This window comes from Pseudophryne corroboree, chromosome 1, assembly GCF_028390025.1.
Source record: "Pseudophryne corroboree isolate aPseCor3 chromosome 1, aPseCor3.hap2, whole genome shotgun sequence".
NCBI lineage: Eukaryota > Metazoa > Chordata > Amphibia > Anura > Myobatrachidae > Pseudophryne > Pseudophryne corroboree.
Genome location: NC_086444.1, coordinates 1,045,475,783 through 1,045,496,473, shown reverse-complemented (window position 1 = coordinate 1,045,496,473; position 20,691 = coordinate 1,045,475,783). Strand labels below are relative to the sequence as shown.

Below are 20,691 nucleotides of genomic sequence, written 5' to 3'. Positions count from 1 at the left end.
GGATGCTTGGAAGCACAGGATGCTTGCAGGGACGAGGGAGCTCTGGATCATAGCTTCCACAGGAGAAACGAAGATACTCAGGCATCGGATCTCTGCCTGGTATCTGATTTTAAATTCCCCGCCCTAGCCTGATTGGCGGAGCAGGCAGGTGACGTCAGACCTGCTCCGCCTCCTTGCCCTTGCTTGTGATGGCGGCGCCCTTGCTTCCGGGAAGCCGCCGGAGAGCAGCGCCGACCCGCCGCTGAAGCCGGAGACTGACAGGGGAAGAGAGGCGCCGGGCAGACCAGGCCACCCGCAGGGACAAGCGCGGTCGCCGCTGCCCGAGGTTCGTGACATAGATAATTAAATGATAGAAGAATATGTGACACAGCGGACACAAAACCTTGACAGTCACTAGATAATTTAAACGATAGAAAAATATGTGACACAGCGGCCACAAAACCTTAACAATCACCAGCTGATTGATCAGCATATAATACAGTGGTCACAAAGAGATAAATATAAATATAATCCCTTAATTATACCACATGTGACATGGCAATCACAGAGAAAATATAAATAGATTATTAGGAAAAGTATATGTGGGAAAATTCATAAATGCCACATAACATCACTAATTGATAATATCTTATATCTGAGCTTAGAACAGATCACCAGTACGGCCGTACCAATTAACTAAAGTGCCTAATTCAATTTTTGCTGTAGAAGACAGCGTATAATTTAAGGCGAAATAGCAGACAAATGGACATATATCAAACGGATACCAGCAAATGGAGACTAAACCACTATAGACTGTCTCTGATGTTCAGAGTTCTATATGGAGGTGTTTGCAGAAAAGGATAAGAAACAAATGGTTGTTCAGTCAGTTATAGCCTTAAAAATGTAACTGTGAAGTAATTAAGTTACACACTGGTGTGGGGTGTATACGATACCAGTGCTGGTATATATGCTGTCTGTTCCGCTTTTGGCCGTGTAGAAGCTCCGAAGACTGCAGCGGCGTGTATCTGTAATAGCGGTGGGTTGAAGCCGTTGCCGTGGAGATACTCCGGAAGCTGCAGCGGCGTATGTCCGTGGTCTCGCTCTGGGAGAGCGATGGCTCGGGGCCGTTGCCTGGTGATGGTCTAAGCGCTCCGGCTAGCGCGATCACGTGTGCGCATCACGTGATCGCTATCCTGACGTACGTTTCGCAAAATAAGCTTGGTCACAGGACGTAGTATGATCACTGAGGGTTCCAGTTTATGTAGAGCGGGGCTCAAAGATGATTGGATGAATTGTTTGCTGAACATGATAATCCACCAATCTTGTTAAGTTACATTAGTCTCTCAGGTTTAACACAAATTTCTCTGACGTCCTAGTGGATGCTGGGAACTCCGTAAGGACCATGGGGAATAGCGGCTCCGCAGGAGACTGGGCACAAAAGTAAAAGCTTTAGGACTACCTGGTGTGCACTGGCTCCTCCCCCTATGACCCTTTACCAAGCCTCAGTTAGATTTTTGTGCCCGAACGAGAAGGGTGCACACTAGGTGGCTCTCCTGAGCTGCTTAGTGAAAAAGTTTAAGTATAGGTTTTTTATTTTCAGTGAGTCCTGCTGGCAACAGGTTCACTGCACCGAGGGACTAAGGGGAGAAGAAGCGAACTCACCTGCGTGCAGAGTGGATTGGGCTTCTTAGGCTACTGGACATTAGCTTCAGAGGGACGATCACAGGCCCAGCCATGGATGGGTCCCAGAGCCGCGCCGCCGGCCCCCTTACAGAGCCAGAAGACAGAAGAGGTCCGGGAAATCGGCGGCAGAAGACGTCCTGTCTTCAATAAGGTAGCGCACAGCACCGCAGCTGTGCGCCATTGCTCTCAGCACACTTCACACTCCGGTCACTGAGGGTGCAGGGCGCTGGGGGGGGGGCGCCCTGAGACGCAATAAAAACACCTTAGATGGCGAAAAATACATCACATATAGCTCCTGGGCTATATGGATGCATTTAACCCCTGACAGTTTTTCCTTAAAAAAGCGGGAGAAAGGCCGCCGAGAAGGGGGCGGAGCCTATCTCCTCAGCACACAAGCGCCATTTTCCCTCACAGCTCCGCTGGAAGGATGTCTCCCTGACTCTCCCCTGCAGTCCTGCACTACAGAAACACGGTAAAACAAGAGAGGGGGGGCACTAATTTGGCAGATTAATCAATACAGCAGCTATATAAGGGAAAAACACTTATATAAGGTTATCCCTGTATATATATAGCGCTCTGGTGTGTGCTGGCAAACTCTCCCTCTGTCTCCCCAAAGGGCTAGTGGGGTCCTGTCCTCTATCAGAGCATTCCCTGTGTGTGTGCTGTGTGTCGGTACGTTGTGTCGACATGTATGAGGAGGAAAATGGTATGGAGGCGGAGCAATTGCCTGTAATAGTGATGTCACCCCCTAGGGAGTCGACACCTGACTGGATGGTCTTATGGAAGGAATTACGTGATAGCGTCAGCACTTTACAAAAGACTGTTGACGACATGAGACAGCCGGCAAATCAGTTAGTATCTGTCCAGGCGTCTCAAACACCGTCAGGGGCTCTAAAACGCCCGTTACCTCAGATGGTCGACACAGACCCAGACACTGACTCCAGTGTCGACGGTGAGGAAACAAACGTGTTTTCCAGTAGGGCCACACGTTACATGATCACGGCAATGAAGGAGGTTTTGAACATTTCTGATACTACAAGTACCACAAAAAAGGGTATTATGTGGGGTGTGAAAAAACTACCCGTAGTTTTTCCTGAATCAGATGAATTAAATGAGGTGTGATGAAGCGTGGGTTTCCCCCGATAAAAAACTGCTAATTTCTAAAAAATTATTGGCATTATACCCTTTCCCGCCAGAGGTTAGGGCGCGTTGGGAAACACCCCCTAGGGTAGATAAGGCGCTCACACGCTTATCAAAACAAGTGGCGTTACCGTCTCCTGATACGGCCGCCCTCAAGGAGCCAGCTGATAGGAAGCTGGAAAATATCCTAAAAAGTATATACACACATACTGGTGTTATACTGCGACCAGCAATCGCCTCAGCCTGGATGTGCAGTGCTGGGGTGGCTTGGTCGGATTCCCTGACTGAAAATATTGATACCCTGGACAGGGACAGTATATTATTGACTATAGAGCATTTAAAGGATGCATTTCTATATATGCGAGATGCACAGAGGGATATTTGCACTCTGGCATCAAGAGTAAGTGCGCTGTCCATTTCTGCCAGAAGAGGGTTATGGACGCGACAGTGGTCAGGTGATGCGGATTCCAAACGGCATATGGAAGTATTGCCGTATAAAGGGGAGGAGTTATTTGGGGTCGGTCTATCGGACCTGGTGGCCACGGCAACGGCTGGGAAATCCACCTTTTTACCCCAGGTCACCTCTCAGCAGAAAAAGACACCGTCTTTTCAGGCTCAGTCCTTTCGTCCCCATAAGGGCAAGCGGGCAAAAGGCCACTCATATCTGCCCCGGGGCAGAGGAAGGGGAAAGAGACTGCAGCAGGCAGCCTCTTCCCAGGAACAGAAGCCCTCCCCCGCTTCTGCCAAGTCCTCAGCATGACGCTGGGGCCTTACAAGCGGACTCAGGTACGGTGGGGGGTCGTCTCAAGAATTTCAGCGCGCAGTGGGCTCACTCGCAAGTGGACCCCTGGATCCTGCAAGTAGTATCTCAGGGGTACAAATTGGAATTCGAGACGTCTCCCCCTCGCCGGTTCCTGAAGTCTGCTTTACCAACGTCTCCCTCCGACAGGGAGGCGGTATTGGAAGCCATTCACAAGCTGTATTCCCAGCAGGTGATAATCAAGGTACCCCTCCTACAACAGGGAAAGGGGTATTATTCCACGCTGTTTGTGGTACCGAAGCCGGACGGCTCGGTGAGACCTATTTTAAATCTGAAATCCTTGAACACTTACATACAAAGGTTCAAATTCAAGATGGAGTCACTCAGAGCAGTGATAGCGAACCTGGAAGAAGGGGACTATATGGTGTCTCTGGACATCAAGGATGCTTACCTCCATGTCCCAATTTGCCCTTCTCACCAAGGGTACCTCAGGTTTGTGGTACAGAACTGTCACTATCAGTTTCAGACGCTGCCGTTTGGATTGTCCACGGCACCCCGGGTCTTTACCAAGGTAATGGCCGAAATGATGATTCTTCTTCGAAGAAAAGGCGTCTTAATTATCCCTTACTTGGACGATCTCCTGATAAGGGCAAGGTCCAGGGAACAGTTAGAGGTCGGAGTAGCACTATCTCAAGTAGTACTACGACAGCACAGATGGATTCTAAATATTCCAAAATCGCAGCTGATTCCGACGACACGTCTGCTGTTCCTAGGGATGAATCTGGACACAGTCCAGAAAAAGGTGTTTCTCCCGGAGGAGAAAGCCAGGGAGTTATCCGAGCTAGTCAGGAACCTCCTAAAACCAGGCCAAGTGTCAGTGCATCAATGCACAAGGGTCCTGGGAAAAATGGTGGCTTCTTACGAAGCGATTCCATTCGGCAGATTCCACGCAAGAACTTTTCAGTGGGATCTGCTGGACAAATGGTCCGGATCGCATCTTCAGATGCATCAGCGGATAACCCTGTCTCCAAGGACAAGGGTGTCTCTCCTGTGGTGGTTGCAGAGTGCTCATCTTCTAGAGGGCCGCAGATTCGGCATTCAGGACTGGGTCCTGGTGACCACGGATGCCAGCCTGAGAGGCTGGGGAGCAGTCACACAGGGAAGAAATTTCCAGGGCTTGTGGTCAAGCATGGAAACGTCATTTCACATAAATATCCTGGAACTAAGGGCCATTTACAATGCCCTAAGTCAAGCAAGGCCTCTGCTTCAGGGTCAGCCGGTGTTGATCCAGTCGGACAACATCACGGCAGTCGCCCACGTAAACAGACAGGGCGGCACAAGAAGCAGGAGGGCAATGGCAGAAGTTGCAAGGATTCTTCGCTGGGCGGAAAGTCATGTGATAGCACTGTCAGCAGTGTTCATTCCGGGAGTGGACAACTGGGAAGCAGACTTCCTCAGCAGACACGACCTCCACCCGGGGGAGTGGGGACTTCACCCAGAAGTCTTCCACATGATTGTGAACCGTTGGGAAAAACCAAAGGTGGACATGATGGCGTCCCGCCTCAACAAAAAGCTAGACAGATATTGCGCCAGGTCAAGGGACCCTCAGGCAATAGCTGTGGACGCTCTGGTAACACCGTGGGTGTACCAGTCAGTGTATGTGTTCCCTCCTCTGCCTCTCATACCCAAGGTACTGAGAATCATAAGAAGGAGAGGAGTAAGGACTATACTCGTGGCTCCGGATTGGCCAAGAAGGACTTGGTACCCGGAACTTCAAGAGATGCTCACGGAGGACCCGTGGCCTCTACCTCTAAGAAAGGACCTGCTCCAGCAGGGACCCTGTCTGTTCCAAGACTTACCGCGGCTACGTTTGACGGCATGGCGGTTGAACGCCGGATCCTGAAGGAAAAAGGCATTCCGGATGAAGTCATCCCTACCCTGATCAAAGCCAGGAAGGATGTAACCGTGCAACATTATCACCGTATTTGGCGTAAATATGTTGCGTGGTGTGAGGCCAGGAAGGCCCCTACAGAGGAATTTCAACTGGGTCGTTTCCTGCAAACAGGACTGTCTATGGGCCTAAAATTAGGGTCCATTAAGGTTCAAATTTCGGCCCTGTCGATTTTCTTCCAGAAAGAACTGGCTTCAGTTCCTGAAGTTCAGACGTTTGTCAAGGGGGTACTGCATATACAGCCTCCTTTTGTGCCTCCAGTGGCACCTTGGGATCTCAATGTAGTTTTGGGGTTCCTAAAATCACATTGGTTTGAACCACTCACCACTGTGGACTTAAAATATCTCACATGGAAAGTGGTAATGCTGTTAGCCCTGGCTTCAGCCAGGCGTGTCTCAGAATTGGCGGCTTTATCCTATAAAAGCCCTTACCTAATTTTTCATACGGACAGGGCAGAATTGAGGACTCGTCCTCAATTTCTCCCTAAGGTGGTTTCAGCGTTTCACTTGAACCAGCCTATTGTGGTACCTGCGGCTACTAGGGACTTGGAGGACTCCAAGTTGCTGGACGTAGTCAGGGCCCTGAAAATATATGTTTCCAGGACGGCTGGAGTCAGAAAATCTGACTCGCTGTTTATCCTGTATGCACCCAACAAGCTGGGTGCTCCTGCTTCTAAGCAGACTATTGCTTGTTGGATTTGTAGTACAATTCAGCTTGCACATTCTGTGGCAGGCCTGCCACAGCCAAAATCTGTAAAAGCCCATTCCACAAGGAAAGTGGGCTCATCTTGGGCGGCTGCCCGAGGGGTCTCGGCTTTACAACTTTGCCGAGCAGCTACTTGGTCAGGGGCAAACACGTTTGCTAAATTCTAGAAATTTGATACCCTGGCTGAGGAGGACCTTGAGTTCTCTCATTCGGTGCTGCAGAGTCATCCGCACTCTCCCGCCCGTTTGGGAGCTTTGGTATAATCCCCATGGTCCTTACGGAGTACCCAGCATCCACTAGGACGTCAGAGAAAATAAGAATTTACTTACCGATAATTCTATTTCTCGTAGTCCGTAGTGGATGCTGGGCGCCCATCCCAAGTGCGGATTGTCTGCAATACTTGTACATAGTTATTGTTACAAAAATCGGGTTATTATTGATGTGAGCCATCTTTTCAGAGGCTCCTCTGTTATCATGTTGTTAACTGGGTTCAGATCACAGGTTGTACGGTGTGATTGGTGTGGCTGGTATGAGTCTTACCCGGGATTCAAAATCCTTCCTTATTGTGTACGCTTGTCCGGGCACAGTATCCTAACTGAGGCTTGGAGGAGGGTCATAGGGGGAGGAGCCAGTGCACACCAGGTAGTCCTAAAGCTTTTACTTTTGTGCCCAGTCTCCTGCGGAGCCGCTATTCCCCATGGTCCTTACGGAGTTCCCAGCATCCACTACGGACTACGAGAAATAGAATTATCTGTAAGTAAATTCTTATTAATAGTTACCACGGCTTGTGTTTGCTTGTAATTGATTACAATTAATTTGCCTAGGCATGTTTAGTAAACAGAAGGACATATATTATTGTTGTGCAAGTGGTGAAATGTTGTTGATTAATTTGTGACAGTGACCTAATCAAGTGATTAATGGGTTAATTTAGAGAATAAGTGATGTGATTTAGAACTTGATAATTTTTGTATTAATTTAAATTAATACAGGTTGAGTATCCCTTATCCAAAATGCTTGGGACCAGAGGTATTTTGGATATGGGATTTTTCCGTATTTTGGAATAATTGCATACCATAATGAGATATCATGGTGATGGGACCTAAATCTAAGCACAGAATGCATTTATGTTACATATACACCTTTTACACACAGCCTGAAGGTAATTTTAGCCAATATTTTTTATAACTTTGTGCATTAAACAAAGTGTGTGTACATTCACACAATTCATTTATGTTTCATATACACCTTATGCATACAGCCTGAAGGTCATTTAATACAATATTTTTAATAACTTTGAGTGTTAAACAAAGTTTGTGTACATTGAGCCATCAAAAAACAAAGGTTTCACTATCTCACTCTCACTCAAAAAAGTCCGTAATTCGGAATATTCCGTATTTCGGAATATTTGGATATGGGATACTCAACCTGTATATGCTAATTAATGAGAAAGGAAGGACTGGGATATTAAGGAGAATGAGAATGGGAGTGAGGAAGGGAGGTGAATCGAGGGCATGGTTGGGGAAGGGATGGCACTGTTGTGGTGATAATAAAGAATTAATCTAAGAGGGCAGAAATGATAATTGTGAGAAGAGCCTATGATGAAAAAAAATGTGCTGTGTGAAATTAGATAGAAGTGATGAGAGCGTGGGTGATAGACTGTTATTAGAGAAATGAGATGTAATAGTAAAAAGGGAAGTGTTATGAGAATATATTTTATATTTTATGTGGATTAGCCGTGGCTGAAAGGAGAGACTAAATTAGGATACCAAGTGTTCTAATATGAGGAAATTAATTTAAGTATACCCCGTAGTTTGTTTTCATTCATGCCTGCTGGGTATAAGGATCCCATCTTAAAGAAGTAAAGAAATGATATCACCACCACCTCCTGAATTCCAATCTTCAGACATATCACAGATGGAGCAGGAAGCACTTGATGCATTACAGGAACTCGAACAAGAACAATATCAGCATACTGCGGAGGATCCCACTAATAGACCCATGTGTAAAAAGAAGTCCACCTACTTTCCACAGGAACAAATCTGTCCTGAGGTATCGGTATTCATGAAGCTTGTAGCGAAAGAACGTGACCAAATCCATATAAACAAACAAAGGTGGCGGGGTCATTCTAACCTTACCCGACAAGAAAGAACTGCCTTAAGAGAAATACAAAGGAGGCAACGTTGTCATCTGGCCCAAAACGGAATATATTAAGGAAGCACAGCGACAACTTGATACCACCAACTGTTATAAACGAATATTACTTCATCCTCTTCAGGATTATAAAACAATCTACGAAAATATTCTCAACCAAGCACAAGGTACAATCACAAAACAGGAGTATGACTATTTGTTGACACAGAATCCCAAGATCCCAACCTATTACTTATTGCCCAAAATACATAAAAACAAACAGGCTCCCCCAGGGAGACCCATTGTGTCTGGGATAGGGGGATTAACAGAAAAGGCGAGTATCTTCCTTGATCTACACCTCAGACAATATGTTCTTGATCTTCCCTCATACGTCCAGGACACAACTGATATATTGAGAAAATTGCATGATCTGAGACTAGAAGAAAATCAATATTTGGTGTCACTGGATGTTGAGGCACTATATACATCAATAGGTCATAAAGATGGGATAAGAGCGGTAACATACTTTCTACATAATGAACCAAAGAAGGACTTTCATCTTTTTCTGATTAAGTTACTCCATTTTGTGTTACATTACAATTTTTTTACATTTAATGACAAATTCTACCTCCAAACAAGGGGCACGGCTATGGAGGCGGCCTGTGCGCCCACATATGCCAACATATTCCTTGGATGGTGGGAATAGGAAATCATCTTCAAAGACCACAATGACATATTTACATCTCATGTCGTCATGTGGAACAGATACATAGATGACATCTTTATGATCTCGGAAGGTGACCTACAGCTGTTGCACCAATTCATAGAACATCTCAATAAGAATGATCTGAATATCCATCTAACATACAGTATAAGTCAATCAGAGCTTCCATTTTTGGACCTGATGATTTACAAGAACGCTGAAGGAATGATCGCCACAAAATTATATCGGAAGAGCACAGCAACAAATACCTTATTACATCAAACCAGTTCTCATTTTCCCCCGACTATAGAAAATATCCCAAAAGGGGAATTTCTTCGACTCCGTAGGAACTGTTCAGATGATAAGGAATTCACAACACAAAGCATAGAATTGACAAATAGACTATGCGATAGGGGATACAGTAAAACCTCAATAAAAAAAGCCATGAAAACGGTCAAAACCATCAAAGAGAGGACCTAATTTTCAAGAGAGAACCAAAAAGTACAAGTACTGATAATACCATCCGTTTTGTTGGGAATTTTTGCCAAGAATGGAAGAAGGTGAATACAGCAATACAGAAACATTGGCATATTCTACACGCAGACCTTACCTTATCCAAAAATTTGGGTCCTAAGGTCGCTATGAGCTGGCGCAGATCCAAAAACCTTAAAGACAGACTTGTAAGTAGTAATTTTCAAAAATTCTCTACTAAAAAACCAATAGCCTCTGGAACATATCCCTGTAGAAAATGCAAAGCTTGCAAATATATTGACCCAACAAAGGAAATAGAAGATAAATTTGGAAAGATGATACAAATAAAAGACTACATGAACTGCCAAACGGAAGGGGTTATTTATTGCTTGAAATGCAGCTGTAACCAAAAATATATTGGCATGACAACTCGTCCGCTTAAACAGCGAGTCCTAGAACATGTAGGATCTATACGTAATGCCATTACGGACAAGGCCAAGATGAAGCAACTAACTTCAGTCGCTCGCCATTTTTACACCCATCATGAAAATAGATGGGAGGAGCTAAAATTCTTTGGTTTGGAGAAAATCAAACTCGGAATACGAGGAGGTAATCTAACCGAGAACTTACTGAAACGAGAGAGTGAATGGATCTTTAGGATGGGATCCTTATACCCAGCAGGCATGAATGAAAACATAAACTACGGGGTATACTTAAATTAATTTCCTCATATTAGAACACTTGGTATCCTAATTTAGTCTCTCCTTTCAGCCACGGCTAATCCACATAAAATATAAAATATATTCTCATAACACTTCCCTTTTTATTATTACATCTCATTTCTCTAATAAGTCTATCACCCACGCTCTCATCACTTCTATCTAATTTCACACAGCACATTTTTTTCATCATAGGCTCTTCTCACAATTATCATTTCTGCCCTCTTAGATTAATTCTTTATTATCACCACAACAGTGCCATCCCTTCCCCAACCATGCCCTCGATTCACCTCCCTTCCTCACTCCCATTCTCATTCTCCTTAATATCCCAGTCCTTCCTTTCTCATTAATTAGCATATATTAATTTAAATTAATACAAAAATTATCAAGTTCTAAATCACATCACTTATTCTCTAAATTAACCCATTAATCACTTAATTAGGTCACTGTCACAAATTAATCAACAACATTTCACCACTTGCACAACAATAATATATGTCCTTCTTTTTACTAAACATGCCTAGGCAAATTAATTGTAATCAATTACAAGCAAACACAAGCCGTGGTAACTATTATTTGTGTTAAACCTGAGAGACTAATGTAATTTAACAAGATTGGTGGATTATCATGTTCATCAAACTATAAATCCAATCATCTTTGAGCCCCGCTCTACATAAACTGGAACCCTCAGTGATCATACTACGTCCTGTGACCAAGCTTATTTTGCGAAACGTACGTCAGGATAGCGATCACGTGATGCGCACACGTGATCGCGCTAGCCGGAGCGCTTAGACCATCACCAGGCAACGGCCCCGAGCCATCGCTCTCCCAGAGCGAGACCACGGACATACGCCGCTGCAGCTTCCGGAGTATCTCCACGGCAACGGCTTCAACCCACCGCTATTACAGATACACGCCGCTGCAGTCTTCGGAGCTTCTACACGGCCAAAAGCGGAACAGACAGCATATATACCAGCACTGGTATCGTATACACCCCACACCAGTGTGTAACTTAATTACTTCACAGTTAAATTTTTAAGGCTATAACTGACTGACTGAACAACCATTTGTTTCTTATCCTTTTCTGCAAACACCTCCATATAGAACTCTGAACATCAGAGACAGTCTATAGTGGTTCAGTCTCCATTTGCTGGTATCCGTTTGATATATGTCCATTTGTCTGCTATTTCGCCTTAAATTATACGCTGTCTTCTACAGCAAAAATTGAATTAGGCACTTTAGTTAATTGGTACGGCCGTACTGGTGATCTGTTCTAAGCTCAGATATAAGATATTATCAATTAGTGATGTTATGTGGCATTTATGAATTTTCCCACATATACTTTTCCTAATAATCTATTTATTTCTCTATCGTCCTAGTGGATGCTGGGGTTCCTGAAAGGACCATGGGGAATAGCGGCTCCGCAGGAGACAGGGCACAAAAAGCAAAGCTTTAGGATCAGGTGGTGTGCACTGGCTCCTCCCCCCATGACCCTCCTCCAAGCCTCAGTTAGATTTTTGTGCCCGGCCGAGAAGGGTGCAATCTAGGTGGCTCTCCTAAAGAGCTGCTTAGAAAAGTTTAGCTTAGGTTTTTTATTTTACAGTGAGTCCTGCTGGCAACAGGATCACTGCAACGAGGGACTTAGGGGAGAAGAAGTGAACTCACCTGCGTGCAGGATGGATTGGCTTCTTGGCTACTGGACATTAGCTCCAGAGGGACGATCACAGGTACAGCCTGGATGGTCACCGGAGCCTCGCCGCCGGCCCCCTTGCAGATGCTGAAACGAGAAGAGGTCCAGAATCGGCGGCAGAAGACTCCTCAGTCTTCTTAAGGTAGCGCACAGCACTGCAGCTGTGCGCCATTTTCCTCTCAGCACACTTCACACGGCAGTCACTGAGGGTGCAGGGCGCTGGGAGGGGGGCGCCCTGGGAGGCAAATGAAAACCTTTTTTGGCTAAAAATACCTCACATATAGCCTCCGGGGGCTATATGGAGATATTTAACCCCTGCCAGAATCCGTTAAGAGCGGGAGACGAGGCTGCCGAAAAAGGGGCGGGGCCTATCTCCTCAGCACACAGCGCCATTTTCCCTCACAGAAAGGCTGGAGGGAAGGCTCCCAGGCTCTCCCCTGCACTGCACTACAGAAACAGGGTTAAAACAGAGAGGGGGGGCACTAATTTGGCGTTAGAAATATATAAAAAAGATGCTATAAGGGAAAACACTTATATAAGGTTGTCCCTATATAATTATAGCGTTTTTGGTGTGTGCTGGCAAACTCTCCCTCTGTCTCTCCAAAGGGCTAGTAGGTCCTGTCCTCTATCAGAGCATTCCCTGTGTGTGTGCTGTGTGTCGGTACGTGTGTGTCGACATGTATGAGGACGATGTTGGTGAGGAGGCGGAGCAATTGCCTGTAATGGTGATGTCACTCTCTAGGGAGTCGACACCGGAATGGATGGCTTATTTAGGGAATTACGTGATAATGTCAACACGCGCCAAGGTCGGTTGACGACATGAGACGGCCGACAAACAATTAGTACCGGTCCAGACGTCTCAAAAACACCGTCAGGGGTTTTAAAACGCCCGTTTACTTTAGTCGGTCGACACAGACACAGACAGGGACACTGAATCCAGTGTCGACGGTGAATAAACAAACGTATTCCTTATTAGGGCCACACGTTAAGGGCAATGAAGGAGGTGTTACATATTTCTGATACTACAAGTACCACAAAAGAGGGTATTATGTGGGATGTGAAAAAACTACCGTAGTTTTTCCTGAATCAGATAAATTAAATGAAGTGTGTGATGATGCGTGGGTTCCCCCCGATAGAAAATATGGGCGGTATACCCTTTCCCGCCAGAAGTTAGGGCGCGTTGGGAAACACCCCTTAGGGTGGATAAGGCGCTCACACGCTTATCAGAACAAGTGGCGGTACCGTCTATAGATAGGGCCGTCCTCAAGGAGCCAGCTGACAGGAGGCTGGAAAAATATCATAAAAAGTATATACACACATACTGGTGTTATACTGCGACCAGCGATCGCCTCAGCCTGGATGTGCAGAGCTGGGGTGGCTTGGTCGGATTCCCTGACTAAAAATATTGATACCCTTGACAGGGACAGTATTTTATTGACTATAGAGCATTTAAAGGATGTATTTCTATATATGCGAGATGCACAGAGGGATATTTGCACTCTGGCATCAAGAGTAAGTGCGATGTCCATATCTGCCAGAAGATGTTTATGGACACGACAGTGGTCAGGTGATGCAGATTCCAAACGGCACAAAGGTGTATTGCCGTATAAAGGAAGAGGAGTTATTTGGGGTCGGTCCATCGGACCTGGTGGCCACGGCAACTGCTGGAAAATCCACCGTTTTTACCCTAAGTCACATCTCTGCAGAAAAAGACACCGTCTTTTCAGCTTCAGTCCTTTCGTCCCTATAAGAGTCATATCTGCCCAGGGATAGAGGAAAGGGAAGAAGACTGCAGCAGGCAGCCCATTCCCAGGAACAGAAGCGTTCCACCGCTTCTGACAAGCTCTCAGCATGACGCTGAGACCGTACAGGACCCCTGGATCCTACAAGTAGTATCCCAGGGGTACAGTTTGGAATGTCGAGACGTTTCCCCTGCGCAGGCTCCTGAAGTCTGCTTTACCAAGGTCTCCCTCCGACAAGGAGGCAGTATGGGAAAAAATTCACGAGCTGTATTCCCAGCAGGTGATAATTAAATTACCCCTCCTACAACAAGAAAAGGGGGTATTATTCCACACTATATTGTGGTACTGAAGCCAGAAGGCTAGGTGAGACCTATTCTAAATCTAAAAAAATTTGAACACTTACAAAGGTTCAAATCAAGATGGAGTCACTCAGAGCAGTGATAACGAACCCGGAAGAAGGGGACTATCTGGTGTCCCGAGACATCAGGGATGCTTACCTCCATGTCCCAAATTTGCCCTTATCACTAAGGGTACCTCAGGTTCGTGGTACAGAACTGTCACTATCAGTTTCAGACGCTGCCGTTTGGATTGTCTACGGCACCCCGGGTCTTTACCAAGGTAATGACCGAAATGATGGTTCTTCTTCGAAGAAAACGCGTCTTAATTATCCCTTACTTGGACGATTTCCTGATAAGGGCAAAGTCCAGGGAACAGTTGGAGGTCGGAGTAGCACTATCTCGGATACTGTTACAACAGCAGGGGTGGATTCTAAATATTCCAAAATCGCAGCTGATCCCGACAACAAGTCTCCTGTGCTTAGGGATGATTCTGGACACAGTCCAGAAAAAGGTGTTTCTCCCGGAAGAGAAAGCCAGGGAGTTATCCGAGCTAGTCAGGAACCTCCTAAAATCAGTGCATCATTGCACAAGGGCCATGGTAAAAAAATGGTGACTTCCTTCGAAGCAATTCCAGTCGGCAGATTTCATGCAAGAACTTTTCAGTGGGATCTGCTGGACAAATGGTCCGGATCGCATCTTCAGATGCATCAGCGGATAACCCTATATCCAAGGACAAGGGTGTCTCTCCTGTGGTGGTTACAGAGTGCTCATCTTCTAGAGGGCCGCAGATTCGGCATTCAGTTTTGGATGTTGGTGACCACGGAGGCCAGCCCGAGAGGCTGGGGAGCAGTCACACAAGGAAAAAATTTCCAGGGAGTGTGATCAAGTCTGGAGATTTTTCTCCACATAAATATAGCTAAGGGTAAATTTATAATGCTCTAAGCTTAGCAAGACCTCTGCTTCAAGGTCAGCCGGTATTGATCCAGTGGGATAAAACATCACGGCAGTCGCCCACGTAAATAGACAGGGCGGCACAAGAAGCAGGAGGGCAGTGGCAAAAACTGCAAGGACTTTTCGCTGGGCGGAAAATCATGTGATAGCACTGTCAGCAGTGTTTCATTCCGGGAATGGAAACTGGGAAGCAGACTTCCTCAGTAGGCACGACCTCCACCCGGCAGAGTGGGAACTTCATGGGGAAGTTTTCCACATAATTGTAAACCGTTGGGAATTACCAAAGGTGGACATGATGGCGTCCCGTCTGAACAAAAAACGGGACAGGTATTGCGCCAGGTTAAGAGACCCTCAGGCAATAGCTGTGGACGTTCTGGTAACACCGTGGGTGTACCAGTCGGTGTATGTGTTCCATCCTCTGCTTTTCATACCTAAGGTACTGAGAATCATAAGACGTAGAGGAGTAAGAACTATACTCATGGCTCCGGATTGGCCAAGAAGGACTTGGTACCCGGAAATTCAAAGACTTACCGCAGCTGCGTTTGACGGCATGGCGGTGGAACGCCGGATCCTAAGGGAAAAGGCATTCAGGAAGAGGTCATTCCTACCCTGGTCAAAGCCAGAAAGGAGGTGACCGCACAACATTATCACCACATGTGGCGAACATATGTTGCGTGGTGTGAGGCCAGGAAGGCCCCACGAAGAAATTTCAACTCGGTCGATTCCTGCATTTCTTGCAAACAGGAGTGTCTATGGGCCTCAAATTGGGGTCCATTAAGGTTCAAATTTCGGCCCTGTCGATTTTTCTTCCAGAAAGAATTGGCTTCAGTTCCTGAAGTCCAGAAGTTTGTCAAGGGAGTATTGCATATACAACCCCCTTTTGTGCCTCCAGTGGCACTGTGGGATCTCAACGTAGTTCTGGGATTCCTCAAAACACATTGGTTTAAAACCAGTCAAATCTGTGGATTTGAAGCATCTCACATGAAAAGTGAACATGCTCTTGGACCTGGCCTGGACCAGGCGAGTGTCAAATTGGTGGTTTTTTTCTCAAAAAAGCCCATATCTGTTTGTCCATTCGGACAGGGCAGAGCTGCGGACTCGTCCCCAGTTCTCTCCCTAAGGTGGTGTCAGTGTTTCACCTGAACCAGCTTATTGTGGTGTCTTGCGCCTACTAGGGACTTGGAGGACTCCAAGTTGCTAGATGTGGTCAGGGCCCTGAAAATATAGGTTCCAGGACGGCTGGAGTCAGGAAAACTGACTTGCTGTTATCCTGTATGCACCCAACAAACTGGGTGCTCTTGCTTTTAAGCAGACTTTTGCTAGTTGGATGTGTAATACAATTCAGCTTGCACATTCTGTGGCAGGCCTGCCACAGCCAAAATATGTAAATGCCCATTCCACAAGGAAGGTGGGCTCATCTTGGGCGGCTGCCCGAGGGGTCTCGGCTTTACAACTTTGCCGAGCGGCTATTTAGTCAGGGGCAAACACGTTTGTAAAATCCTACAAATTTGATACCCTGGCTAAGGAGGACCTGGAGTTCTCTCATTCGGTGCTGCAGAGTCATCCGCACTCTCCCGCCCGTTTGGGAGCTTTGGTATAATCCCCATGGTCCTTTCAGGAACCCCAGCATCCACTAGGACGATAGAGAAAATAAGAATTTACTTACCGATAATTCTATTTCTCGGAGTCCGTAGTGGATGCTGGGCGCCCATCCCAAGTGCGGATTATCTGCATTACTTGTACATAGTTACAAAAATCGGGTTATTATTGTTGTGAGCCATCTTTTCAGAGGCTCCGCTGTTATCATACTGTTAACTGGGTTCAGATCACAGGTTGTACAGTGTGATTGGTGTGGCTGGTATGAGTCTTACCCGGGATTCATAAATCCTTCCTTATTGTGTACGCTCGTCCGGGCACAGTACCTAACTGAGGCTTGGAGGAGGGTCATGGGGGGAGGAGCCAGTGCACACCACCTGATCCTAAAGCTTTGCTTTTTGTGCCCCGTCTCCTGCGGAGCCGCTATTCCCCATGGTCCTTTCAGGAACCCCAGCATCCACTACGGACTCCGAGAAATAGAATTATCGGTAAGTAAATTCTTATTATTTTCTCTGTGATTGCCATGTCACATGTGGTATAATTAAGGGATTATATTTATATTTATCTCTTTGTGACCACTGTATCATATGCTGATCAATCAGCTGGTGATTGTTAAGGTTTTGTGGCCGCTGTGTCACATATTTTTCTATCGTTTAAATTATCTAGTGACTGTCAAGGTTTTGTGGCCGCTGTGTCACATATTCTTCTATCATTTAATTATCTATGTGTGACCACTGTATCATATGCTGATCAATCAGCTGGTGATTGTTAAGGTTTTGTGGCCGCTGTGATCATTCTTCTGTGACCGCCGTGTCGCATACTGACTCGTCAGTTAACGAATATTTGTGATTGTACGCATTTTTTTCTCTCTGTGACCGCCGTGTCACATACTTTCCTATATGTGGTACATTTGAATTCTTTCCACATATTTAAGTGATTATACACATACAATTTACTTCAGTGATCGCTGTGTCACACGCTGATTCATCAGCTGAATGCTACGAATCACATACGCTCTCCATTCCTTACATTTAGTAGCCACTTGGCATATATTTGGAGTGACCAAAGAGAGGAGTCCAATAATTGCGGTCACACTTCACTGGAGATGCCCAATCTCTTCTGAACTTGGAAGCTAAGCAGTGAAAGGCCGGGTCAGTACGAGGAAGGGAGAACTCCTTTGAACACCCTGGTACTGCAATAAATTGGCTTTTGGACACAGTGGCACTCAATCGTATGTCATTCAATACTGGGATTCGCATGACCAATGATTTTATTCTCTGCATCTGCAAAAATCCGTAATGGATATTAATCGCAGAATGAATGATGGTCATACATTTCATAAGACATATCATACAGAATTATGATGACAAAAGCATCACAGAAATTTGCTCCTGGCAATTTGTAAATCGTGAATATTTGGGATCACGAATAATTTAATTTATCGATATTTTCGCTAAGCTACCTCAATTTCATATGCAGTCACTCCCTGAATCTATTTTTTGCTAATTATATTGTCTTTATTAATAATTCATAAATTATACCAACAACCTCTGAATTAGAGTGCTCCCACAAAAGAGTCTTTTCCAAATTCCTCTTTTTGGCTTTCTTAGTCCTTTCGTGTGGCAAGGTTCAGAGACAGGGGCCGAGGGGACTCCACCACTCCCAGAGGATCTCGTGGGAAGTCCCATAAACCTGCAACTGCTGTCTCCCTGGACCAGACCACTGGATCCCCTGCCGCTAAGCCTTCCGTGTGATGGTTGGCCCCAGCAGCAAGGCGACTTTCAGGTAGGTGCCCGCCTTCAACACTTCGCCCACGTGTGGGGGGGAGTCCTGCCCGGATCCTTGGGGAAGGGACCTCATTTCCCAAGGTTACCGGCTGTAATTTCAAACACTACCTCCTCGCAGATTTTTCAAGTCGGGCTTACCAGCTTTACCCGCAGCAAAAGTTACCTTGCAAGAGGCTATTCAAAAACTTTTGCAGACAGGGGTGGTGGTTCCAGTACCTCCTCCATTATGCAACCGGGGTTTTTCTCCAGTCTTTTTGTCATTCCCAAACCTGACAGTTCGGTGCGCCCCATCTTGAACCTGAAGTCTCTAAACCTGTATCTGCGGGTGTTCAAATTCAAAATGGAATCCCTGCGGGCGGTGGTGTCCGCTCTGAAGTAGGTCAAGTTCCTGGTTTGTTTGGACGTCAAAGATGCTTACCTACACATTCCCATGTGGCCCCCTCATACCTCAGGTTCGCCATATTGGACGACAATTTCCAGTTTCAGGCCTTACCCTTTGGATTATCCACAGCTCCGAGAGTCTTCACCAAGGTCATGGCAGAGATGATGCTGCAACTGTGCATGATGGGAGTCAATATAGTCCCCTTCTTGGACGATCTCCTAAAAAAGGCTGTGTCCGGGGAGCGACTGCTGCACAACTTCGATCTGACGACTCGCCTACTTACAGATCATGTGTGGATCCTGAATTTTCAGAAATCTCACCTGGAACCGACCCAGCGTTTTCAGTTCCTGGGAATGATTCTGGGTACAGTGTCTCAAAAGGTGTTTCTCCCAATGGACAAGGCCTTGACTAGCTAGGCTATGGTTCGCTCTGTGCTCAGTCCTCGCAGGGTATCCATACATCTTTGCATCCGATTACTGGGCAAGATGATGGCTGCTTACGAGGCAATCCTATATGGGTTGATTTCATGCTTGTCCATTTCAGCTGGATCTGCTGGACAAATGGTCGGGATCTCACTTTCACATGATACAGGAAGTGACCTTGTCTCCAAAAGCCCGGATTTCTCTATTATGGTGGCTATAAGTTCCTAACCTGGTAGAGGGCAGGAGTTTCAATATCCACTCGTGGATTCTAATGACAACGGATGCCAGCCTCTGGGGATGGGGGGCTGTGACCCAAGGGGCCCAGTTCCATGGGATATGGTCAAGACAGGAATCTGCTCTGCCGATAAACATCCTGGAACTCAGGGCAATTTACAATGCTCTTCTGCAGGCTTATCTCCTGAAGGATCAGGCGATCCAGGTTCAGTCGGACAACGCCATAGCGGGGGTGTATATAAACCGACAAGGGGGATCAAGAAGCAGAGCGGCGATGAGAGAGTTATCAAAGATCCTCCTCTGGGCGGAGGCTAACGCAAGGGCCATCTCAGCCATATTCATCCTAGGAGTGGACAACTGGGAAGCAGACTTCCTCAGCAGGCACGAATTCCATCCTTGTGGAATGGGGCCTATATCCCCAGATGTTTCAACAGTTAATTTTCTGGTGGGGCTGTTCGCAGTTAGGTCTGATGGCTTCTCGACTCAACAAGAAGCTATGCCGTTACTGTTCCATGATGAGGGAACCGCAGGCGGTTGCAGAGGACGCGCTGACGACACGTGGATGTACCAGTTTGTATACCTGTTCCCTCCTCTGCTACTAATCACAAGGGTTCTCAAAAGGCTAAGCAGGGAAAGCGGTCAGGCAATTCTAATTGCATCGGATTGGCCTCGACGGGCATGGTACTCGGACCTTTCTACTGCTCCGAGACGATCTTCTTACACAATGTCCGTTCATCTATCCAGACTTACAGCGGCTACGTTTGACGGCTTGTAAATTGAGAGAGAAATTCTAGCTAGAAAATGTCTTCCCTCCAGGGTCTTTCCACCATGGTCTAGGCCAGGAAGATGGTTACGTCAAAACATTACCATCGTATCTGGAAAAAGTATGTTTCTTGGTGTGAGGGTCGAAAGGTTTCTCCCGTGGAATTTCGGATTGGTCGTTTTCTACTTTTCCTGCAAGCGGGAGTGGATATGGGACTACGGTTGGGCTCCATTAAAATTCATATTTCTGCGCTCTCTATTTTCTTCCAGAGACAGCTTGCCTTGTTGCCAGAAGTGCAGACTTTCCTTCAGGGAGTGCTTCATATGCAACCTCCCTTTGTACTTTCCACGGCTCCGTGGGACCTCAGTGTGGTTCTATTCTTTCTCCAATCGGACTGGTTTGAACCCTTACATAGGGTGGAGTTAAAATTTATCACCTGAAAGACGGTGATGTTATTGGCATTGGTGTCTGCCTGGCTTGTCTCTGAATTGAGGGCCTTATCCTGTAAGAGTCCTTATATGATACTTCATGAAGACAGGGCGGAA

At 46.2% G+C, this 20,691-nt stretch overlaps 1 protein-coding gene and 1 pseudogene across 10 annotated transcripts in view; both read left to right on the top strand.

Moving 5' to 3' along the window:
• The window catches only part of PCM1 (pericentriolar material 1), a 528,103-nt gene that overhangs the window by 327,795 nt on the left and 179,617 nt on the right, over positions 1 to 20,691 (top strand). The window lies entirely within an intron of this gene.
• On the top strand, positions 17,640 to 17,759 carry LOC134946366 (5S ribosomal RNA; annotated as a pseudogene).